The sequence below is a fragment of the Podarcis cretensis genome (genome assembly GCF_951804945.1).
Source record: "Podarcis cretensis genome assembly, chromosome: 10".
NCBI classification, from domain to species: Eukaryota; Metazoa; Chordata; class Lepidosauria; order Squamata; family Lacertidae; genus Podarcis; species Podarcis cretensis.
The window spans coordinates 27,229,080-27,255,014 of record NC_137179.1 but is presented as its reverse complement, the minus strand read 5'-3'; the positions used below and the strand labels follow the sequence as shown (position 1 = coordinate 27,255,014).

General features: G+C 43.4%; 1 long non-coding RNA gene across 1 annotated transcript; it reads right to left on the bottom strand.

The window, feature by feature from the left end:
- Positions 1–1,859: 1,859 nt before the first annotated feature.
- On the bottom strand, positions 1,860–25,935 carry LOC307225400. Its single transcript, XR_013842973.1, has 5 exons — positions 25,880–25,935; positions 12,198–12,293; positions 11,486–11,611; positions 4,764–4,883; positions 1,860–2,017 (listed from the first exon to the last, which is right to left on the bottom strand). It is a non-coding gene; the product is annotated as an uncharacterized lncRNA (long non-coding RNA).

The window sequence follows — 25,935 nt, the reverse complement described above, 5'->3', positions numbered from 1 at the left end:
TTCGCAGACCTGGTACCTCCCAGATGGTTTTGGACTACAATTCCCACTGGCAATGCTGGCTGGCAATGCTGGCTGGGGCCAGTAGGAGTTGGGTCCAGTGGGATTTGGGGGCACCAGGGTGGGGAAGGATGCTCTATATATTCTCAATGGGTAGCATTCTCATTTAATGCTCTGCCAACTTTTGCCTATGGTCCCATCCACCTCTGTCATGTAGCCTTTGGAATGTTATCCAGAAGATACATACCCATCAGGTTGAAAAAGTTTCCCCACCCTTGTGCTGGTATATAGTACAACAATCCCCCTTTGGGGCAATCATGAGCAGCAGAACTGAACTTCCCATTCAGTCTTCCTGGCATTAACACAAAGGTAATTTTTCACTGCTCTGTAGGAGAGAAGCCTCCAACTGCTTTCATGTTCCCATGCAGGGACAATCCATCCACCAGTTATCATACGCTTTCAGGCTAACTTAATGTAGTTGCAAGATTTTATACAAAGTTAAGAAAATATAGCCCTACCACTGAATAATTTGCTGGTCTTATCACAGCTCTTTTGTATGCACAGGAAATTCCTCAGATGTTTTGCTCCTCCCCCCTCAAAAATATATATATATACTGCTTTAAATTATGCTTTAGGCAATTTTTTGGTGTCTGCTAGCAACTGGGTGCTTTGTTCATCATAATAAACCTTGAAGAGATGGAGATCTGCTTTGCTAGCCACATCAAAAGGCATGGTGTTTCTTGACCATATATCCAGAACAAGTACAAAACCTCCCATGGCTGCAATGGTAGAAATCCCAGTACTTAAGCTTTGCTTAAGTCTATGTGGAGTCTAGGCCTCAAGGGTTCTGTGCTCCTTCTGTCTCACCAAGATTAGAAAGTATGATGTTTATAGCTTCCGAAAGGAGAAATTCTTTGCTTTCTAAAGGGTCATAGCACTTGCCTGTAGCCCTAGATTTTCCTGAGCTATCGTAACAATATTATTATGTAGCAAGGAGTTTATCTGAGGTCATTGTGGTATTAGTAATACTTTTCTTCTAACTTTTGTCTGGTTGGACCGGAATCACACAGCATGTGCACAATTTCTTGCTCATTTTCATTTCTGCAGACGCTACTTTTGACGAGAGCGTGCCAATTAGTACCCTATGTGATTTTCTCATTAGCATCTGTAATCAGCCAGAGGAATGCTAGTAGCCACATTTCCACCAGTCAGCTCCCATTAGCCCTGAACGATTCAGTAGGGCCCAGGTTATGTGACCCATTTTATGTAATTATGTGACAGAACTTCTCAAACTCAGTTTCCATCACTGCCACTTCTCAGCCCATTTTGTTCTTCAGGCTTATCTCGACATAAACTGAACTTTCTTTTTCTCATACTGTCCTCCGGTTTGAAATCTTCTGAGCACTGGCCTTGCTGAAGCTGTCAGAAGAAAACCACAGCCTTTTGACTGATGAGAAAGAGACATTTGAAGTCAATGGAATTACAACATCGATTTGCACCAGCAGCAGACGGCTTATTCTATATAGAGAGAAAAGCAGATGAGTGTTTGGTTTTTCAGGGAATATGTCCATGGTACATATACCACTGTCATTTAGAGACATAGGAATTCACATAGGGAGGCATGGCAGATCCAATTGCTATATCTATCTTTATTCAGCCTACAGCAACAGCCTACAGCCTACAGTTTCTTAAAACAGGATCTGTGCTATTAACAGCTGCATGAGAACTAGAAAAGCAACGAAGCTTTTGACATTTCTATGCTACAGCAGGCATCACCACTTGATTTTATGCAGCTATCAAAGTCACAAAGCCTTTACCCATAAAAAGATGGCAACCTTATAGTACCTGCAACAATGGATATTCCTGCATGTTGTTGGGAAGAAGCCATACTACCACTGTGAATCAATCCACTCAGTCCCAGCTTCTTAGCATTGTATATATATGAGGAGACCCTAAGCTTGAAGCTGAAGCCTGTTCTGTCCTGCTCATTGTTAGTGGCACTTCTGTCTTCCATGAATTTCTGTAAAGATTTAAGACCTCATGCATCAGAAGGAATATCATATACACAGAGCTATTGTACCTATTTTTCATTCATGTCCATGAAACAAACCCTAGAGCCTGCAGTCAACATACTTTCTACAGCCCAGGAGAATGCCCTCATTTATACTTAATGCTAAACCATGGTGAACATTAACCATAGTTACTAAACCATAGTTAAAGCTGTGGCATCTGGAAAATAACTTAAACATTGATTTATTATTATTTATTATCCACCCTTCACCCTAAGGTTCCAGAATATGCCAGTGGGAACAGCTGAGCCTTCAAAGTATTTTAATTTTTTCACTGCTTTTCATTTGTGGATCTGTAGTTTGGGGCAGTGGCAGACAATTTCACCTAGGACTTTCACCAACAATCCACAATCCTCCAAAGAGTTGAAAGTCTATTTACCCTTTAAGAGGCAAGTTCGCCAGTAGTGGGTGGCGTCTAGGAGAGATGGCTTGGAGCAGGTTTCCTCAACCTCAGCCCTCCAGATGTTTTGAGACTACAATTCCCATCATCCCTGACCACTAGTCCTGATAGCTAGGGATCATGGGAGTTGTAGGCCAAAAACATCAGGTGGGCCGAGGTTGAGGAAGCCTGGCTTGGAGGCAGAGGCTTAGGAGGATTCATTTAATTTCCAGTCCTTGCTGGAGCAAGTAGCTCACTCAGAGCTCTCCATGGTACTGTAATAACACCATTTGCAGTTTGAGCAAGCCAATCTCAAAAATCCAAATGAATTATATTGTTGTTTTGGATACTGGCCCTGGTATCAGAGACTTCACTTTCAAAGATGGTTTGTAGTGTTAAAAAGTGGTTTCCTTGCCTATTGCATCATAAACCAGTCTCTATACTGAACATTGCCTTTGACTCCCAGTGAGTTGCCAATTCAATTGTGCATCATTAAACTATAGATCTTGCACCATCCTTTGGAGTCTGGTTCAAGTGAGCTTAACAAAGATGGCAAAACCAGCGCCCTGCAGGGGCTCATTGGTTTCCACTTGGGCAACAATTTGTATTTTAAAAGCTGCACAAGAAAAAAAAATTGGAAAAGTTCCTGGACATGCAACTATTACTCAAGTTCTGCCAGATGCAACCCAGTTTGAATCCTAAGCCTTCCTGCTTTAAGCACTAAACTGCAATATTCATACTGTGGTGTAGTAGCATTATTTTAATGGCTTCAAGGAAAGCCAGCCAGGTAACAGTGAAAACTGTAGAACTGAATATCTAGCTTCAGTTTCTGCCTTAGGAAGGGAAATTTTTTCTGATATTGCTCACCACACAGATTGGAATCTATACTTATAATAGCAGTTTGGGGAACATAAAGTGTTTATATAGGGACTTGGATTTAGTTTCCCAGTCTCCCCCTTTCTGTGGAGAGCTTGTGGTTCCTCGTATATTATATTATTATTATTATTATTATTATTATTATTATTATTCCAGGCAGAGAGCCTTCTCGGTAGTGGCACCCACCCTGTGGAACACCCTCCCATCAGATGTCAAGGAGATGAGTAACTATATAACCTTTAGAAGACACCTGAAGGCAGCCCTGAAGCTTTGAATGTGTAATGTTTTACTATGTTTTTTATATAAGTTGGAAGTCACCCAGAGTGTGGGTTACAAATTATAAAATTAGTAGTAGTAGTAGTAGTAGTATACGACTGGGGCTGTGCACATGCAGCTCTGGCTATTGTACAAATGTAGAGTAGGATCCAAGCCCATGTATTAAAACAGGTATATGAAGCCTATAGCTTCCCAGATGTTGTTGGACAGCAGCTCCCATCAACCCCAAGCAGTATGGCCAATAGTTAGGAATAATGGAAACTGTAGTCCTGCAACACCAGGAAGGTCATAGGTTTCATACCCCTAGACTGAAACACAATTTCCTTGAGTTCGGCAGCAGTGGTGTTCGTTTAACTGATCAAAACAGCAGTTGGCTTTTCGGGGCAGGAGAGGGAGCTTGCACGATCCCATGTAATTTTTAAATTGAAGTGCTATCACACACTTTTCTCATAGATACTCAAACGTTCTGACAAGTTGCATTGACTGTGACTCCTCCTTTACTTGTTATATCTTGAAGATTCCACTCCTGGCAATTGTGCGCCTGCCTCTCCCTCTTGGTGCTGTTCCCTCACTTTTCTCAATACAGAATGACAGTGGAACCATAAATCAATGAGTGATGGGAAACTGAGCCATTAAAAAAGTGTACCATGACTTCAGAAAGATCTATTGATCATCTAGCCATGACCTTGAGCTCTTGGTTTCACAACAAGGACAAAAATTCAGTGCAGACTGTAAGTCCATTCAAACTCAGTAGCGCTGGCAATTTGCAATTTTTACATGTGGGTTAGCTTGTAAAACTTGCTTTGGGGGGGGGGAGTGTGCTTTCAGCTGAAACCTTTTCTTTTCACAATTCAAAACAGTTTCTTGGCATATGGTATTTTCTAGCATAGTTTAGGGAGGTCCTGACTATATTTTATGAGTACAGAAAATATTTTGTTTGTTGCTTGGCTAATATGGAAAAGGAAACAAGTTGTCACACTGGCATCACTTCTATCATGATTGGTTTGTTCCCCCAGTTACCTATACAAAATAGGACTACCCCATTCATTTCTCACAATGCATTACACTATTTGCTATGAGGATGGAGGAGGGAAGGAAATATATATGTTATATATGCTATCTTGAGCCCCATTAGAAGATTTACATCATTAATGACTACGACACACCTGTGGGGAGGGATGCCATCTTGTCCTTCACTTATCGCAGCAAAATGCCGTGCGTCAGCTTTGAAAGTTCATCCATTGGTATAGCCAAGTTCATCAGCTCAGACCCCAGTAATTCTTGTCCTTTCAAGATCCACAGAATATAATAAAGCGGGGAAGGCGGAGAGAAAATCATAGGGCCTAGCAATGTTTGGAATCATAAAATGCCGGCAAATTATTAAACACAAAAGCAGAGCTGTTTGATACTGACAGGCTAATTGCCATTGGCTTTGCTGCTATCATGTTGCTCGACCTAAGCACCAGCTTTTCCCAGCAACCGCTGATGAGGATGAAGAAGATTATCCCTTGGCACTGACAGTTTCACTGCTGAAAAGAGGTGACCTTTTCTTTCTCAGTGCTGTCAGGGATATCCCCAGCTCTGCATCCATACCTACTCAAAAGCTGACAAGACTATGTAACAATTTATCTGGGGGGGGGGAAGACTAGGCTCAACTCAAAGCTGGAAAAGGAAATGGATGGGCATCTCTGATTTACAGGTGTCTGTAAATGAGTTCATAACCTTCAGCATGAGACTCTTAATCTCAGGGCCATGGGTTTGAGCCCTGTGTTGGGCAAAAAGATTCCTGCATTGCAGGGGTTGGACTAGATGACTCTCATGGTGCCTTTCAACTCTACAATTTTATGATTCTATGATTCACAATTAATATGATGCCTCTTACAGTATATCTGCGTCCTCTCCTTCAAATATTTGTATGAAGATCTGCATTTTACATTTACAGTACAATGATATCACTGTAAAAGTCATGGCTTTCACCAGAGAATCCTGGCAACTGAGGTTTCTTAGGAGAACCCTTATAGTGCTATAGTTCCCAGCACACTTAACAAACTACAGCTCCCAGCATACTTTGGGGGAAACCACGGCTGTCAGAGTGGTATAAGAGTGCTTTAAATGTGTGGTGTAGATGTGGCCATCTACATTACAGACTATATTGGCCCCATCTGCACCATACATGTAAAGCACTATGATGCCACTTAAATAGTCGTGGCTTGCTCAAAAGAATCCTGGGAGATGTAGTTTGTTAAGGGTGCTGATAGTTAGGAGACCTTGATTTCTCTCACAGCGCTTCAACTTGCAGAGTGGTTTAACAATCAATCCCTCTTCCCTGGGAACTCTGTATGGCTGTTTCTTTATGAGTATGCTAAGGAAGGACCATGATATACCGGTACTGAAGAACCAAAGTGGTAATGAGCGTCCAGTGCACAGTTTGACACAGAACCTCTGACACATTAATCCAGCCCATCAGGAAACTGCACATGAACACATTCAATTAGAGTGGGCGGAAGTGCCACAGCATGCAAGCATAACTTGGGCAATTGAATATTTTCCTCTTGGCAGAATAGTCCTAATCAGCACACTGAGGAGGAGAGACAAGCTGTCTGTTCCAAGTGTTTTAAGGCAAGAACTGGACCTTGACGTGTTTTGTTTTGTTTTAATCCACAATGCTTCTTTAGCTGTACATACAATTAGTTTCACCTTCACTCTTCTGTTGTCACACACATCCTCCAGGATCTCATTCTACCCATGTCTTCAGATCTTTTCCCGAGGCCCTGTTCCAAGTACACTACCCTTTTTAAGACAGGTGCACTGTGCTTCAGCAAAGAACATGTTATTTTCTGCAGTAGAGCCCCAACTTTGGAATTCAGACACCTGTCCAGTGCCAACATTGCAAGCTTTGCAACATCTGGCAAAGACCTCCCTATTTGCTCAAGCAAAGTTGGGGAAACTGTGACCCTCCAGATGTTGTTGATTTATGCCCCCCCATCATTCCTGACCATTGGCTGTGATATCTGGAATGGATGGGTGGTGCTGTGGGTTAAACCACAGAGCCTAGGACTTGCCAATCAGAAGGTCGGCAGTTCGAATCCCTGCGACGGGATGAGCTCCCATTGCTTGGTCCCAGCTCCTGCCAACCTAGCAGTTCGAAAGCACGTCAAAGTGCAAGTAGATAAACAGGTACCGCTCCGGCGGGAAGGTAAACGGCGTTTCCGTGTGCTGCTCTGGTTTTCCAGAAGCGGCTTAATCATGCTGGCCACATGACCCAGAAGCTGTACGCCGGCTCCCTCGGCCAATAAAGCGAGATGAGCACCACAACCCGAGTCGGCCACGACTGGACCTAATGGTCAGGGGTCCCTTTACCTTTACTTATCATTCCTGACCATTGGCTGTCATATCTGGAATGGATGGGAGTTAGAATCCAACAATGTATGGAGGGTCACAGGTTCCCTATCCTTGGGTTAAGTGGTTTTGGGAACTTTTCTCTATTCTGTTCCCCCCATCCCACCCCCAGATTTTCAGTCACTTCATTTTGCTTTATTTATCTGTTGGTTTAAACTAGTATAGGCTAGCACTACCACCTTAAAGAGGCAGCAGGTACAGAATCAACTTCCAGGACCACTTATATATACTTGTGTTGATCTGCCCTACTCACCAACCTAGCAGCTGCATTCTGCCCTGACTGCAGCTTCCAGACCAGGAGGGTTAAGATATATTTCAAATAAAAATGGGCTTCACCCAATTCAGTCCTTCCTCTATGGGATTTGATGCAGCTATTAAATGTTGGCAGTGAATCCTCATTTTGGGTATCATAAATGCACTGGTTAGGTGCAGAAGGAGCCTGTGGCCAGGAGACTATTCATGATTAATTTGGTTGGGTGGCATTGGACTTGACAGATTGCTTAACAATATTTGTTATTTAAATGCCAGAGTAGCTTATTTTAGTATCTTAGTTTAGTGTGCTTGGCTCTGGGACTGATGCATTTGTTATAGGTATTCTCTGAATTTATATACCTGGCAGTAATTTCTACTGTCTGGCAGCCACTCTCTGTCAATGACTGAATGAGCCTTCTCTCAAAGAAGACACAATTCTTCCCTCAGACTAAAGCCAGTTCCTTTCTAATTAGCATCATGGTTCTGGGGTCTGTAATGGTAAACCTTTCTGAAGTTAATGAGGCAATTCTGGGAACAATTAAGCCTTCCATGTATAAAAGACACACAATTTTAATGGAAATGAAGTGTTCCATTTTGAGCAGGAGTAAAATCTTCATTCCTGCCTCAGCTATAGAATTGTCTGTAAATCTGGTTTTAAGATACAATATTAAACTGTGAGTTAAATATAGATACATCCTCTTCTTTCTAGTATAGACAGGAAAGGAAGCGAATGTTAATTACAAATAGATGTGAACTAGTTCATGTTTTCCTCAGTGTCATTACTTGCTCATATTACATTACAGAGCAATAATTGGAGAATTCATTTATTTATCCTTAGCATCATGCAGCAAATGATATTATCATGCAGGATAAAACTTGTCCATGGTGCTGCCATGATGGAGGCTCATGGGAAGGATGTGGTGCTGAGTAAAACCAGGCAGTAAGTCAGATATTGGTTGGTAAGAGATGGCTGGGTATGGTTGGTGAGAATGTTTGAGAGTGTGGTTTCTGTATGAAGGATTGCTAAGAATGTGTTTGGGAGCTGCTCCTGGGCTGCGGAAATGTGGGTGAAGCTTCTATAAATGTGCCTTGTATATGTGGATTTTTAAATTGCAGTATAGTATTTTATTTTTATTTTCAATTTTTTTTAATGCTTAAGAGAATATATTGTTTTCCTGTTAATTATGCTGCCCTAAATGTGGATCTTATATTTGATTGTCATTTGTAATGCTTTATTTTTACATTTTGTAAAGTTTTATCTGATATTTTAAGATAGGTTGTAAACTGCTTGAACATTTTCTTTGGAGGGAGGAATGCAACACAAAGATTATATAAATAAAATGAATAAAAGTGTGTCAATTAGAAAGCAACAGAAATTGCAGTAAGGTATTAGCATTTTGTTCATGCACAAAGTAACAGCTCTTAAGGAGAGCTGGTCCTAAAGCAGGATCCGTCCAATTTTTCCTAGTCTCTCTGGTCAAATCCACACCATACATTTAAAGCACGTGGCTTCCTCAAAAGAATCTTGGGAACTGCAGTTAACCCCTCACAAAACTACAATTCCAGAATCCTTAACAAACTACAGTTCCTATTATTCTTTGGGGGCCAAACAATGTGCTTTAAATGTATAGCATGCATGTGACCTTGTTCTATTGTACTTAAAGATAAGCCTGTAAAGATCAGTTTCCACACAACTGAAACTAGCTGCAATGGGCTTCTGCTGCTGGCTCTGACCCTTAGCAATGGGCCTAAAGGACAATATCCCTGTGCGTCCTTACAATTTAAGAACATAAGAAGAGCCCCACTGATCTATCAAGTCCAGCACTCACAAAGAGAACTCAAAAGGAAAACCTGAGCACAACAGCACTTTCTCCACTTGTGATTCCTAGCAACTGGGATTCAGAGGTCTACTACCTCTGACACGGAAGGCAGAGCGTAGCCACAGTGGCTACTAGCTATTGATGGCATCAGCTTCCATGAATTGAACTTTTGTGATAAGAGCCTAATTTATCAGATGGAATGGAAATTCCAGTGTGGTTGTCCACTTGCTTGTTCCTCCTGTTTCCCACCTGCTTGTCTTGCTGCTCCTTCTTATCTGCTTCTTTTTACATTACTTCCCAGCCAACTTGTGGTGACATCCTTAGTGCATGACACCTAATATAATTAGGCAGCTTCCAGGTTCAGCTAGCTACTGTACTGACCACTATTTTAACTATCAAGCTCAATGGCATTGCATCCTTATCCCAAATGCAAACAGTCAGGAAATTTGGGGGAGCAGGAGTCTGAGCTTTTTCAGTGGTAGTCTTTGCAATATCACTGATAAAAATGTTTCATGGCTGTCTGTCTATTTCTTTCTGTTGCTCTCTCTCATACACCAGTTAAGCTTAGCCCCACATGACTGGAATACAAGGTACAATGGGCTCCCTCTGCAAGACTTTTGAGATGTGTTATAGTATCAGAGGGCAATATACCATACTGGTTAATAGGATTGTGTCAGCATAAGTGAATGAATCACTCCCATTCCCAAACACTCCCCTCCAGTCTTTGTTTAACAACATTTCCACTTTCCTGGGTCTCTGTTGCCATCATGCAGTAGACCTATTTACTTTATGATGTGGGGCTTGGGCTTGCTTTCTGGAAGGATTACATTTGGTCTATTTTCTGTTGCAAAGCTTTCAGCTATACTCTGATGGAAAGCTGTCCTGCTGATCCAAGTTAGGTAAGCCCTGCATGCCCCTGCTGTAAATGTAATTGTGTTCAGTGCAGTGGCAAAGTGGGAACTGGATGTTTAGTGCTTAGCACATTTCCTATGAAACACCTCACCACCACCTCCCAGCCTTACACACCTCCTGCATGCTCCCTCAGCCTTCTTCACGTTTCAAAGGGAAGAATCCAGCACTGCTTAGGACCTCTGCACAGGGCCTATTACCGCAAACAATACTCTTCTTGAATCATCGTATCACCAGAGACTTGGGTAGTTAAAATCAATGGTCCAATTCATAAGTTGTGAGGCTATGTGGTAAACCACATCCCCACGTTGGACTCTTGCACTGCCCCTGTAGTATACAAAAGCTCCCAGCACAAGGAATTGCCTTGATCACGTTCCATTATTGATCTGCTATGAGGAAAAGATATAAATGTAGCTGCAAAGACTGCACATTTCCCATGATGTTAAGGGGAGAGTGCTGTGTCCTGCTAGGGAGATTAATAATTTTATTGGTTCATGTTCCCACACCCTAATGTTTTATATCACGTTATTCACATTTCTGCCATTTTTACCATATGTCAAAATAGGAATAATACTTTCCCTATGGAGAATGATGTAGTTCAGTAGGAAAATTCAGAATTCTAAGGTTGTTTCTCTCTCTGTGTGTATAATTTGAATTCAACCTGTGTCCATATTATTTAAGTTCCTTTTTGTAATTTTTATTCAGGTGTATATCCCCCTTTGTTAAACTTTTGTTTTGCAATGGCCTGGTGATCAATTACCAATAAATGAATTTGAAATATGATTCCTTCAACTCTGGAGGTAAAGGAATTTCAAGCAGGGCCTCAGAGTGAGTGTGAAGGAACGTACAGAGGAAGGCAGTTATTAATTTGTGGAAGAACTTTCTCTCTCTTTGTTCAGTTCTTGTTTTGTTTTAGAAGATACACCCACGATACTGGACAGGAGAGAGAAATTTGCAGCCAACTGCCTGTTTAATTAGTACCAGGGTGGCCATGTGTCCTACTTTACAGAGGACATTAGTGAAGTGCAGCCAGGGGACAGTCCTCTGCTTGAAGTGCTGACTGGTCTAAGTCTGGTTTCAAAATAAATAACCATAAGCAGGATGAGCAGGGGCCTTGAAGTTGTCCATCAATAGCTGGCACCTGGGCAGCAGACTAAGCAGGTACACAGACCACCTGGTCCCAGTCTTCCACACCATGGTGAATTGTATTGTGTTACTATTTCATTTAGTCATTTCTAAATTTGCATTTATGCATATAAATTAACAGATGCATTTCCCCCCAGACTTGTGTTCTCTATTGTCCTCTTTTGGGGAAAAGTTTTTCTCTTGCTTAGCAATACATAAATGGCCACTCTAATTAGTAGACATGTAAGCATTGCATTGCAGGAGGTTGAACTAGATGGCCCTCAGGGTCCCTTCAAACTCTACAATTCTATGATTTGATGATTGGAAAATACATGTGCATATGTTCTCAAACCAAATTATAGGGAATCATAGTAATAGCTTACCAACCATGTAGCAAACCGCTGGATAATTCAGAAGCTGTTGGCTGCACAGGCAGATACAGATGATCAGAGCCCTTTCCAATTGACACTTTCTTTTGCCCTCTCATTTGCCAGCCACTCTAATTCACTCTATTTATTTAGAAAATTAATACAACATCTTAAGTCAAACATGGGTTCTAAAGGGCAGCATGCATAAACGTTCCAAGTATCAATACAATATTAAAACAATCAATATCAAATCAAGCAATGTCATAAAAATGGAGAGCTAATAAACCAAAACCATTCAGACAGCTAAAACCATATAGTAAAATTTAAAAGCCTGTGCAAAAAGCCTTGGTGTCTTAACCAGGTGCCAAAAGGAATACTCTGTCAGCGCCAGTCTTTATCCCCAATGTTAGAGGCAGTGTGCCTCGCCAGTAGCTGTGAATCACAAGTGAAGAAATTAATGCCCCCAATGGTTCTTTTGCAGCCATGAGTTTATCTGCCCCACATCCAACACCACATGTGCCAAATAAAAATTGCACCTGGACTTAATTTAATCTGATATATATTATCATCTGCAAGCAATGCTGTTCTGCATTCCACATAAGACCAAAAAAACCCCCCAGTCTCTATAGAAAAGAGTAAATGGATAAGAGTCTGATATCAGAGAGAGACATATTCAAAGAAACCAGTGGGGGGACATTTCAACCTCTCAGGATATTGTGTTACTCACCTTTAGGGGACTATTCTTGAAGTCGAAACTTCAAATAGAGTTTCCAGTATAAAACCACTGAAATACAACTTCTCAAGAAGTTCTGTCACCTGGGCCCTGAAACGAGATAATGGGCTTTTATCACTGCAGATGTTCATTGGTTTATCAATGCCAGGATACTTGTACCATCATCCACACTGCTTTGTAAATGGTCACCATGATGATTTGCATAAAACACATTTAATATAACCGTAATAGTTTGGACTTTTTGCATTTCATTTCTCTGTTATCTAACAGTCCCTCTCTCCAGCAACCACCTACCTGCCAGTTTATATACCTGATTAAGCAGATTGTAGTCTGAAAGCTTGGACCGTAATACATTTGTTATGGTTTAAGGTGCTACAAGACTTTGTTGATTTTCCTGGAATATACTTACATTGCTACCCCTCTCCTCTGAAAATTGTTTTGTGGTTGTTGGTTTTAAATTGATTTCTTGTTCAATTATGTTTGTAATGCTTTCTCATTTATGTGTGGGAAGGGTTAACAATGTTTTGATCCCTATCTCCAACCATCTGCAGAGAGTAGGAGATTTAATTTCAACACCTTTTGAAAGTAAAATGAATTCAGCCAGCCATGTTTTATAGGTGCTAGCTACACAACTTTTTTCCCCCTGCCTAAAAAAAATAATTAAAAGATTACAGCTGAAATGGTACATCTCATAGGGTTCTGGTAATAGAAAGCTCATTTCATAATTTGACTCTAATTGTATTGACAATAAAGTTTGGAAGAGGCAAAGAAATATGCTTCCCTCCACTCAAAATACAGGGAAAGAGCCATGGATCATAAGAGCTCAGCACTAGAATCTGTTTTCAGTGCTCCTAGATTAGTATAGGGATGAGTTACTAATACAGAAGCTGCCTCTGCGCATGTGCAAAGCAAAGTACAAGTGTGTCACAAGCAAAAAAAAAAAAAGGTGGGTGAAGTTACCATGCAACATCTGAGTAAATTGCATGGACATGATCTGGCTGCACAAGTAATTTCTCTTGGGTAAATGCAACAAAGAGTTGGAAGCAGGGTTAAGCATGCGTAAGCCTATAGGGTAGCTTATGACATATATTTGCATATGGTGCTGCCTTCCTTTTTTTTTGCTATGGTGGGGGAGCATATCTTTAGTCCAGAAGGGAGAGAAGGATCATAGCAGTGTGGAATATATTTCCTTTATCTCCTGATAGAACCCCATTAACATACCCAACTATCATGCATTATTATCTTGAGAACCAGCAGGGCAGAATCCTGCCACCTACCTCTTCGTGCTCCCTGTTACCTTGATGAAACGGGTTGAATTTGGAAGCTCCCTTAACATTTACACTGCAGAATAATTTGCTTGCATTTTAACTAGCCTGAAGGATTATGCATGGCGAGAGGAACCACATTAAACTAGTTGTGCGATTCAGATGGGGCCCCAACTGGATTGAAGATCCCAAGACCAGATTGTGGCTGAATTCACATAATCTATTTACAACACTATGATACCACTTTAAACAGCCATGAATTCCTACAAAGATTTTTTGGAAAGTGTGTTTGTTTATGGGTGCTGAAAGTTGTTAGAGGCCCTCTAGTCCTCTCAGCCACAATTTTCAGAGTGCTTTAACAATCAATCCCTCTTCCTGGGGAACTCTGGAAACCGTAGCTTTATGAGGAGAACAAGGTTCTCCTGACAAATCTCAGTACCCTTAGCAAACTACGGTTCCTAGGATTCTGTTTAAAGTGTTTAAAATGGTATAATGCTTTAAATGTATGGTGTGACTATGGCCTGTATTAGTAATCAGGACCTGATCCTCTGCCCCATTGCCCCAGTCCCCAAATCGGTGTCCAAGTCACAACCTCTTCAGATCTCTTCAGATGGTTGCTTATTGACCCATTGCTAAGTGCCAGCGGATACAAACCCAATGAAAGTCATCAGTCCCCAGGAGTAAAAGTATGGCCTATGAAGTTGACAAGAGTAGTTCTTTTATTTCATATGCAAGTCACACAACTTGTATATTATCATGTAAGATTGTTTGCTTTATTGTCTAAGTAAATGCCAATTAAGTGAGAAGCAGTTTTTCCCCCTTTTGCTTTTATTGCACGCATTTGGTAGCTTTTATGGTGACTCACAATTCAATAAATAGAGCAGCAAATCATTACTTTCTGCCTTAGTCTGATGATTGATTTGCTTTTCCTGGGGAAAGCTTCTTTATGGCTCTTGTTGCCTAGACTAATGGAGGAACTTCAATCTTTTAAGCCAAATTCATTTGTGGTTAAATACCAGTGGTTAACCATCTACTCTTTATTTCCTTTGCCACATCCTAGACTACTTCAAACATTATGTAAATGTGAGGGATTGTCAATGGTTAAAATATACATACTCGTGAAACATTCTGCCACTTCCCATATCTTGAATTGATTCTCCCAGGCACAATTAGAAACAAGATAGAAAAATACTTTAACTTCCACAAAAGTCAGTCTATTTGGTTCAGCAGAAGTTCTCCAGGGTTTTAGACCTTTGTCTTTTCCAGCCCCACCTGGAGTTACCAGGTACTAAACCTGGGACTTGCTTCATGCAAAGCACCCCTTGAAACACAGTCTTTTCCCACATGGTACAAACTTACAGCTGTAACATTTCCTTTTTCAAGAGGCTTGGTTGTTGTTCATATTTTGGTGTCTAGCTGACTATACTATTTGGAGATGGAAAGTGAGGACACTTGCCCCAGTGATCCTGGTTTTTTGTTTTGCTTCATGTAATGCATTAAAGTGGCTAAAGTATTTTAGATCTCTTGAAACTCATTCAGATACACCCATCTATGCCTTCTCCTTTGGCCTGTGATTTCATTCTAGACAATTGGAATGTGGCTATGTTAAAAGGCTATGCTAAAAGACTGCTTAAGTGACAGCCTTGTTCCTTAGTACAGAATAATTATCTAGGGTAGGGTGCTTGCAGTTGTCCTCCTAGCTTGAGAAAAGAACTGCCAGCATATCATACAGTGTTTCTCCAAATCATCATTTCTTGTTGGAACTCAGCAGCTATTGTAGATTTGCCAAGATATTTTTCATATGGTTTTCCGGGGTGTCATTGCATGTCAACCGTCCCAGTCCATAACAGTTAAATGATATCACTGCCATGTTGAGCTTTATGGTATACTTCAGTTCATCTGATATAACTCTGACTGTAAAGCATTCAGCAGTGGGCACTGCTGGAGGCAGGATATTAGACTTGATGGACGAATGCCTTGATGCGGTATGGCAAATGCTATCTTCCCTTAAGTAAACAGTTCTGAAGTTCAAGATATTTTGGTAGACTTTGCTGCAAAATATTATTTTTAAAGCTCCTATATTTCTTTAAACCTTCAATAAAACACTCCTCACTCCTAAGCAAGCCACCCTATTTAAGTGGCTGTTACGAGGAAACAACTTAATATTTGAAGTATCTGTGGTAGTCTAAAGCGTTCCGAAGATGTCATTCCTCCCCATAATTTTCTGTTACCGCTCTGGAAAGATTTTTTTTAAAAAAGCAGCAGTGAATGTTTAGTTGTATCATTCTCTCCCATGAATATTTACATTATTATTCATGGCATATATGCTCACACCTCCACCATCCATGTGAAAAGGGTGGATGGGCTAAATGGAAACAACTCAGAGGGTTTTAAAAAATAAACTGTTATTTGTTAAGTGCTTCTCAGCTGCTTAAAATGTTTTGTTCTCTTTATGCTTAACTCCTTGGGCTATTCTCAAACAAAGGCTCTTTCTTAATAGGTTGATTTATGGCAATAATCCACTTTGCACCCCCCTAATGGAGTGGAAGAAATGAGTTAGAAGAATGCTGTACTTTGCAGACAGGTGCCCCTGGTCCACACATGTCAAAAAATAAGGTGTCACAAGAACAAACTCTGCTACATTTTTATTCATATTTATTTTTATTTTTGAAGAAATGAGTTCAAGGAAGTGGCATTAAAATCTGACATGTTAATGGGACCAGGACATTAGATATTATTTTAATATGTGGAATATTGACATTTTGATGGCAGCATAATTATTAGATGTTATTTTGTTGCACTGAAACATCATGCACCTGTGAGCCATATGGGATTAACCCATTACAGTGGTACCTCAGATTACATACGCTTCAGGTTACAGACTCCGCTAACCTAGAAATAGTGCTTCAGGTTAAGAACTTTGCTTCAGGATGAGAACAGAAATCATGCTCCGGCAGCACGGCAGCAGCAGGAGGCCCCATTAGTTAAAGTGGTGCTTCAGGTTAAGAACAGTTTCAGGTTAAGAATGGACCTCCAGAACGAATTAAGTACTTAACCCGAGGTACCACTGTACATCTTTAATGAGGAAACGGAGGGAGGGAAGGAAGTCCAACTCTACAGCTGTGAGTAACAAACATGAAAGGGAAGGGATCTCGATTTGAAACCGAGGTCAGACTAGTTCAGGGCATAGCTGTCAATTTTCCCCTTTTCTTGCGAGCAATCCTATTCGGAATAATGGAATGTCCCTTTACAAAAGGGAAACGTTGACAGCTATGGTTCAGGGAAAATTTTAGCAGTCCACTCCTAAGACACCTATATTTACTTTGCTGGAAAAGAGAGTCCAATGGAAGGGTGGCTAGGTTCAATCTCTGGTATCTCCAGGTTAAAGGATCAGGTGATGGGAAACCCTCTGCGGGGGACAAGAGTAGCTGGAAGTCCAGCAGAATAAGGAGTCGCCAACGCGCTGCCCTGCCTGCTGCTGCTGGGACTCCCCGGGGCTGATGGGAGTTGTAGTCCACGACATCTGGAGGGCTCCTCATTGACTTTGTCCTCCGCCAGCACAGAGCGCTGGGAACACTTAGCCAGGACTAGACACAGGGCACCTTAGCGCCGCGCGAGTCTGCACAACAGGCTCGGGCTCGCAAAGCTCATGAGGGGCTGAGGGCGCTAACTTGGCCGCGTTGTCCCCATGGAAACTGCGGAAGACCGCAGCGAGCTCGGCGACGCTAAAACTGCGCCCCCGCTTTCAAAGCCCTTTGTGCCGGGCTCCCTCTTGGCCCCAGAACTTGCACAGGGCCTCCCCCCCCCCCGCTCTGGAACACGCGAAGGCGTCGTCGTGTGAAAGGCTCCAGGGAGGGTTTTCCAACCTCATCCCTCCCCTGTGTAACTCCGGCCGGCCCAGCAGAGCGCAAGAGGCGGAGGAAGGCGGGACGGGATCCGGCGCTTCTGTCGAAAGGAAGCCCAGCCCGCCCGAGGGAGAAAGAGCCACCACCAGTTCCCTGTCTAGAGACACACGCACATGGCTAGAAGCTGGCGGCCGTTTTTCACTCGGATTATTACAGCAGCCTCTACTGCTCCTTCTAGGCTCCCATAAGAAGCAGGAGGCGGGCGCGTGAGGAGCCGGAGAGCGTGTCCGCGCTGGTGCCCGCCGCCAGCACTTCGCGGGGTTTCTCCGGACTTTTTCCTCAGCGAGGCACCGCCTCCGCCGGGAGGTGCGAGAAGCGGGACAGAGAACAAGCGGAAGAGCGGGGAAAAGGCTCGCCCTCCGGCTCTTTCCCCTCAGTCTAGCCACCGCGGTGAAGGGAAATACCCTCTCCGCTAACTCGCGAGCTCCGCTCCCTTCCCCTCTCTCTGCCTCTCTCCTCAGCGAGGCGACAAGCGAGGGGAGGGCGGCTGGAAGGGGGAGGGCTCTGCAGCAGGGGGCCGCTCCTGGTTGGGCCCTGGCTCGCCGCCCGTCACAGGGCGGCGTGTGTGTGTCGGCGGGCTGGCCCCGCCTCGGCTCCTCGCCGCCCATCCCCTCCGCTGCACAGACAGACATGACACAGATCCTCAGTGGCTGCAGCTGCCGCTGAGCGAGCGGCCACTTCCTTGGGCTGGGGCGGGCGCGAGGGCGCGCAGCCTGCTGGCAACGGGAGCTGAGGCGGAGCGGCGGCGCCTTAGTCGGCTTCCCCCTCAGCGAGCAAGACAGAGAGAGAAGCAGCCCGCCTGCCTGCCTGCCTGCCAGTAGCCACACTAGGGGCCAGCCTCGCTTAGCGCCGCCCGGAGCCCGCCTTCCTGCCTGCCTGCCTGCCTGCCTGCCATCCCTCCGGGCGGGGGGCAGCCCGGCTCTCCCGGAGCGCCGAAGCCGGCTGCCGAAGTGGTGGCACTTGGAGAGCCGGCGGCGCGGCGCGGCGCGGCGCTGCTGGGAAGGAGAGCGAGTGATTGAAGCGCCGCCGCCAAGGCAGCCCGAGCGGCACCCAGCGGCCACGCAGACCGGGCTGCCTCGCCGCCGCCGCCGCCGCCTCTTCGTCGTCCGCGACCTTCTTGAGGGGCTTCCCCACACCAGCCTCTCCGAGCCCTGCCCGGGCCTGGGTTTCCCCCGCCCGGCGTGCTTGCAGGCCCCGGGGAGGCCGCAGCGGAGCTAACGGGACGTGCCCCTCCCCGGGCCAAGCCCGCGGGGGCCTGGGCGCAGCGCGAGGCGCCCGGCGGGCCACGGGGGTTGCCTCCTCCCCAGGACAGCATGGGGGAAGGAGGAGCCGGCAGGCCCTGAGCAGGCGACCGGGGAGGGGGGCTCCCGGTTCTCCCTCCTCCTCCTGCTCCTGCTTCTCTCTCCCCCCCCCTTCCTCCGCTGCTCGCACGCAGATCGGACCAGCTGAGCTGCCTTATAGTCTGGGACCGCCGGAGAGATCCTCCGAAAGCGCTGGATCGGCGCCTGCTTTTCTCGCGCAGCCTGAACCATCGCTCCCCCCCCCCCCGCGAGTAAATTAGATTGGTAGAAAGAAGAGGATCTGCGTCTGTTCCGGGTGCCTTTGGTTCCGAGAAGGAGCCCAACAGCTGCCCGGCTTAGAAGCGGCCAGCCTCACAGGGGATCCCCCCCCCTCCCTTGGCAAAGCACCTCTCCGCAGCAGCAGCAGCAACACCAGAGAAGGTAAGAGGCTGTTTGGGGCTTGGGCGGTGATGCTGAGCCGGGTATTGCTCTGTGAGAAAGAAGAGGGGGAGCATCTTCCGTCTCTTCTTTCTTTCTTTCTCCTCCGTATTCCCCTTTAAATAAGCGTGCGGCCCGATCCGACGCCCATTTTACGTGAAAGAAAGTCCCGTTTTGTTCACTGGAGTTCATCCCCAAGTAGGCGTGGATGGAATTCCAGCCTCACTTCTGCTGCTGCTGCTGCCTCGTTTTGTGTATTCTTCTTCCTGACGAATTGGGCTTCTTTTCGAGATATACAATCGCAGCCATCTCTCAAGAGCCGCGCTCCTTTCTGTGCAGCCCATTGTTGTTTGCACGGTTACTCCGAAGCAAGCCTCCCAGATTTCCGTGAATGTTGGTAGGATCGCAGTTGTCTTGAGCCGGTCGAAGGAATGCACCACCGCCAGTTATCTCCATTGGCGGTGGCTAAAAGGAGACCGGGTTTGATTTGGAAGGCAAGTCATTTGTCTAGGACTGGATTCATTCTCATACATTTTGCTCAAAAAATAGTTATGATGCTTATTGCACGACCAAAACATACAAAAGTCAGGAAGATGGCAGTTGCCACCTGCATTCACTTCACTGATGTGCAAAGGATTTCCTTAAAGTCACAGAGACCTCAGTAAGCAAAGAAGTGGGCTATTGACTTTATTTACTTTCAAGTGGTACTTGCTGTTCAGAAAGGGTGTCATTTGGGTGTTGGTACTCAAAAACAGACCATCTTCAAAGTGAAGCTTTAAGACCCCCATGAAAGTAAAGAACAAAATGTTTGATGGAACTGAATCCTCTCAACATCACTGTTGAGTTGTGTGTAACTTGTGAAAAGTATCCAGGGTGGAATGGACAGAAGAACCTGTTCAGAGCTTATGGATAAACTGTTGTCTGTTGAGGTCTCAGTATGTGTGTGTGGATCTTAGCCACCAAGTAGAGGAACAGATTTTGTGGTTGGGGAGAAAAAGGAGGCAGATAGGCTCTCTTTGAACCTTACCATGTATGCTGAGGAGTCAATTACTACTTGCTTCAATTCTTGAACCATTCTACTAGCATAGGTCATTAGGATTGCAGCCTTAGGGATTTTGTTTTGTTTTGTTTAATGTGTGGAGAGATGAGAATCGTGGACAGCAAAACCATCAAAGCTAGCCCTGGGCAGGAGATATTGATTAAGAACTGTGCTTAAATGTGCAGCCCTGTGTATCTTGAAAACTTGCCTATTCCGCAGGCTAAAAGGTCTTTGTTGTATACCTTGTATAATAGATTTTTTTAAAAAAGTGTTTCTGCTGTATCAACAAATAATTGCTGTGTATCTGCATGGGGGCATGAGGAAGGAGGGAGGGAGAGTAATGAGCATGTTTGAAAGGTCACTTCAACATTTCAAGAAGCAAGCTTTCTGGCTGGTTTGACTTAAGCGATTAGGTTCAATAAGGAGTTGTCACATTATCAGCTGTGTCCACTTCTTCTCCAGGATGAATGGGCTGTAAACATTATTTCAGTCCTCTCTGAATTTATTAAAGTCAATGCCCTCTTAATAGACAATCTGGTTAAATGGGACACTTTCAAGGAACAGATTGCTTTCAGCTAGATGGCTGTTTAATTGGGGCGGATTCTTCCCTTGTACTGCTTTAGGTTTGGTGTCTTGGACAGATTTCTGTTGTTATCAGTCTGTGTGAATTGTGTCATTTAGTTCATTTAGCTGATCTCCTTGGGGAACAAATAAACAACTTAGTGACTCTGTAGAGATAATATGAAGTTTGGCAGTGCTTCATGTAAGTGCTGTTGGAGAGGTTCCTGGTTCATATTATGTATTCCAGAGCCCATCTGATATGCTTCTCTTCTGAGCATTACATCAAATTGGGATGGGGGTGGGGGCTTTTCTTTTTCTGTCTTGCCTTCATTTAAAAAAGAAGAAACAACAACTACTGGGCAGGTGTGTTGTTGCCAGCTAGCAACCAAAGGCTTTCTTCCTGGTTGACTGATGTTAGAGGCATATGTGAAAATGGATTAATTAAACTGCAGCAGAATTTTGAGTAGTTGGCACTGTGTGCATGTATAGAATTGCACTTTGTCGTGTATAGAATTTGGTTAGTATGGGACCTGTGAGAACTTGGCAGAGGGGTGTCTAATGCAAGGTGTAAAAAATGCATTTCGCATATTAAAAAGTGCTACATAAATTGGGCACAGCTTCAGTGTAGCTGGGATCGGGTATATCAAACTTTGCATGGGCTGCACATTGTTTGGTCTTTGGACAGAACAGCTCAAGAAATGCTGCCTTTTTTAGTCTGTTCCTAAGCATGTTTATTTGAAAATACATTCAGCTGAAATAATTGGGAGTTACTACCAAGTAAATGTGTGTTAGGATTATGGATATTAGACTTACTGCATTAGCTAACAAATGCTTAGAATGGGGCATGCCATCCACTATGCCAGAGCTCATTACAAATCATGATGTTATGCCAGTGTTGCAGGCAAATGTGCCAATGCAGATGTTTTGAGTTGGGGAGTCATTATTCAGTCTCTCCCCCCCCCACTCCAAATTATTACTTGAAAGTGGAATGGAGAGGGGTTTGGCAAGGGCACAAATTCTAAACCCAGAGTCCTAGTACATCATTTGGAAAATGCCAATTGATCAATGCTTCCTGCCTAATGGAATCTTTCACAGATGCTTTTTCTTTCTCAAACTGAGTTGGAGAGAACTGAAATGGCCATTGGATTGGACCTCAGTAGTTTGAGTCTGGACCTTAATTCTGGAATAGGTTCTTAGGCAAGTTACACAATGTTTATTGTCCTAGCCTTAATACACCTTTAACCACCCTCTAATATTTACTTACGTTTCAATATTACTTGGTGTTTTTATAAAGAACCATTCTTTCAAGCATACATATGCAGTGGAGATTCTAAATTATGCACCTTACTAACTGTATGTACCTGAGTAAAGGTAAAGGTAAAGGTACCCCTGCCCGTACGGGCCAGTCTTGCCAGACTCTGGGGTTGGTGCGCCCATCTCACTCAAGAGGCCGGGGGCCAGCGCTGTCCGGAGACACTTCCGGGTCACGTGGCCAGCGTGACATTGCTGCTCTGGTGAGCCAGAGCCGCACACGGAAACGCCGTTTACCTTCCCGCTAGTAAGCGGTCCCTATTTATCTACTTGCACCCGGGGGTGCTTTCGAACTGCTAGGTTGGCAGGCGCTGGGACCCAGCAGCGGGAGCGCACCCCGCCACGGGGATTCGAACCGCCGACCTTTCGATCGGCAAGCCCTAGGCGCTGAGGCTTTTACCCACAGCGCCACCCGCGTCCCATTATGAGAGTACCTGAGAGTAACAGCTAAATCAGAGTAAGTGTATGATGTATACATGTGTACCTTCTTGAAACTTGGTTTCCTGTCTGTTGATGGTGACTCCCACAGGAAAGGGGACTTGTACATGTGATTGAGTTAAACTTAAAATGTCATATAAATGACTATTTATTGACAGTTTTGCACCTAAGAAGTATAGGAACTTTGATAAATTAACCTAAGGTTGCTTACACTTTCGAGAAGTGCTCTGCTGGAAATGGCAATATTTTAACTTAACACAGAAATAGTGCTGAGTGTGTTGCTATTTGTATTCTTCAGCCTCTTACTTCAGCAATATGCTAGAGGGACTAGTATTCCTACTGCCTCAGCCCCTGCCCGCCCGCCCCAGTGTTGGAAACCTAGATACTGTCACAATAAGCTGCTATAATAAGCAAGAGTACCAAGCCCTTATTGCCAAGAGGTCTTGTGCTTAAGACAAATTGGTATCTGTAAACACTCTTGCAGCAGAGGGAAATATCTTAACTAAACCCAAGCAGATCGGAATGCTGAGGTGTGATATTGAGCATGAAGTACCAAATGGTAACTTGCAAAGCATTTAGATGCAGTCTCTCAAGGTGTGTGTGTTTCTAAGGACTCAGAACTGACTGCGGGACAGGCCTTGTCAACTACAAATCTATAATAACACAAACAGATCTGAAGTTTAAACTTTCCAGGTCTTGGATTGTCCTGCTGTTTTGGTTGTCTGTGGTGGTTTACAAATCCTGTGGTCAGCAGGGCTTAGTGGCCATGTAAAATGCACAATGAACTTACTGCAGAGTCATTCATGGGCTAGTAGCTTTGGGGGGGGGGGTGAGAACCCACAAATTAGTTAATGGATATTAAAGCTGGATCCCCACATTGCCTTTGTTGCTTTCATATATCCTGCCTGGAATGTGTGCTGTGGCTGAACATCTCCATTGATGTAACCCATTAGCAAATACTGTTCCTCTAATATACTTTGGAAATGCGTAGGGAAGAATATACTAGTGATAGAGGGCTTAAACTAATCGGCAAGGGTCTGGCTGCTCTCCTCTGTTTTCACATAAGATATTATGGATTTTGGGTTGCATTATACAGAAGGATAATAATCCTTTCAGATGTTGGAGTATGTGTGAAAGAGAGCTAGGAATAGCACTGAATATTAAAAAGCCAGATACCGTCTGCAAGCTATTGAACTTTTCTGGAATTCTAAAGAGTGTCCTCTCAATAAACTGCAGCACAGAAGAAGGTAGAATTTATACTCCGTGAGCTTGTAACAAAATATTTGTGTCCTTTTCTGGCACAGAATGATAATTTTAAGTACATTTTCACCTAGGTAAGGTCATTCTCTTGACAGATAAATTGTGTTGGTGCACAGAACATCTCTCCTGTGAGTTTTCTTGAGCATATGTTGCTTTGTACGTCTCTTGTGGAAATGAAGCGTTCTTATAAATTCTGTACCAAGATGCAGTGCGTTACGAAGCCTGCCTAACCTGCACAGGGATATTCTTGTTCATTTTGACAGGAGTAATTGCATGTTGCTCTTCAGAATCCAGTCCTTTTTAATGAATATTTTTCCTTTCTTGTAACCCAGATTTCAGTGCAAACTGGCTTCGGAAAGTGAGTAGCTTTTTGCTTGGTGATTCAAAAGCTGATGGCTGCTGGTGGTAGGAATTCATCACCTACTATAAAAACTGTTCAAAGCGGCTTATGAAAGGAAAACAGCAATGCATCACAAAATCAACAATCACAAAACAATTTTGTAGCAGGAATAAAAAAAGTAGGAACATAATAGCAAATGTAACAACATACAAAGAAAACATTTTGATACTATGAATGTAACAGCATTACATTGGCAACATTACAATTCCTGAAAGTAGCAAAAATTCCTGAAAGTAGCAAAAATAATAACAAGTTGCACATTCTCTCTAGAAACAAGTTGCACCTTCTTTATAGAAACATCCCTCCTATGATGTTACCTATAAACAATGTTAGAAATTCACATATATAAGCTAGGTGCCCAATGGCTCCTTAAACTAGGGTTACAGTCACCAAAACTGAATGCATAGTTTCCATTTTGGGGCAAGATGGCTCGGAAGTCATATTTTTCAATATGACTTTTTGGTTCCTGAAATTCATTCTGATTGTGCAGATAAAACATAACAGATTCTACAGGATTTGTTGCTAGTCAAGATCCAAGGATCCTCAGGCACGCACCTCCACATGGTGTAGACGTCAGGCAGCACCCTGGCGCCCAGGCATCTTCATTTGGTCTCAAGTGGCCCCAAGCCAGGTGCAAAATGCACCTGGTGAATTTCAAATGCTGCTCACAGTCCCTCCCCTACAGCAACTTATTACAAGGAAGTCTGTAAGATGAGAGATTATTGGGGGTTTTTGTTCTTAATTTCATTATGTATTTTGTGTTTGTTATACTGTAATTTTATGTTGTGAACCACCCTGAGATCTATGGATGAAGGGTGATGTACACATTTAATAAATAATAATCACTACTATTTCCTTTTGGTGGTTGCTGCTTGAAATGTACTATCCTGTGCCCATTTGCACAGATGTTTACAGTGGCACCTAATTGTGAATAAGCATGAATAGGATTAAGCTGCATGTCAACTGTCCTCATATAATGATGGGCATATAATTATATGCAACCATGGAATGAACAAAAACATTGTAAATAGTTGTGCCAGTCCCTTAGAAAAAGCCAATAGCCAGTATATGGTTACAATACATTTAATAGGACCACCCAGAATGGCAAAGTCATGTGTGTGTTGTTGTTTTTTGAAAAATGTAGTTTGTTTTTTTTTAATGTCATTTCATGCATTACTTTCAGGGAGGAAGGGGGCAGCTTTGGGGGGAATTGCCCCAGGGGCTTCATTTGTGGCTTCATTTCCATTTTGGACCTAATTGCCTTAGTTTGGCCTTGGGGAAGCATTAAGTGTGTAAAGTATATAGAAGTGCAGAGTTCTTCAATGAATGGAGTGTGGAATCCTTGTGTGTGGAATCCTTTCTCCCAGTGGTGAACCACTAGATAGAAAAAACTATGGAAGCTAGATGCTCACCTTAATGGTAGGGCAAATCCCAGTCAATGTGAATGTATTGTGCATTAATTGCATTTCCTGCTCCTCTGGCTTCATTTCCATTTTGGACCTAATTCGATTTTTTGGCTGCTCCTTATTTATACCATTAAGACAAATCCAAATTTTGTTAAACTCCCCAAGAGGCTTTGTCCAATCTTCCATGGGGTTTAGAGCAGGTCTGTTGCTGGAAATCTCTAGTATAATTTCCTAGAGCTCAGGCTTCTTGGTCAGTCTCATCAGGAATGTTAATAACCACTCATTGCTAGTCAATTGTGGTTGTGCTGAGTGTTTGCCCACATATTCTGGAGTGAGAAGGGGATTTTTAAGTTTCAACAAACTCTTTGCTTACATTACATGTTGATAGTTGCTGCATCCCACAATCTGCAGCTGATGTTTTTGTTTGTT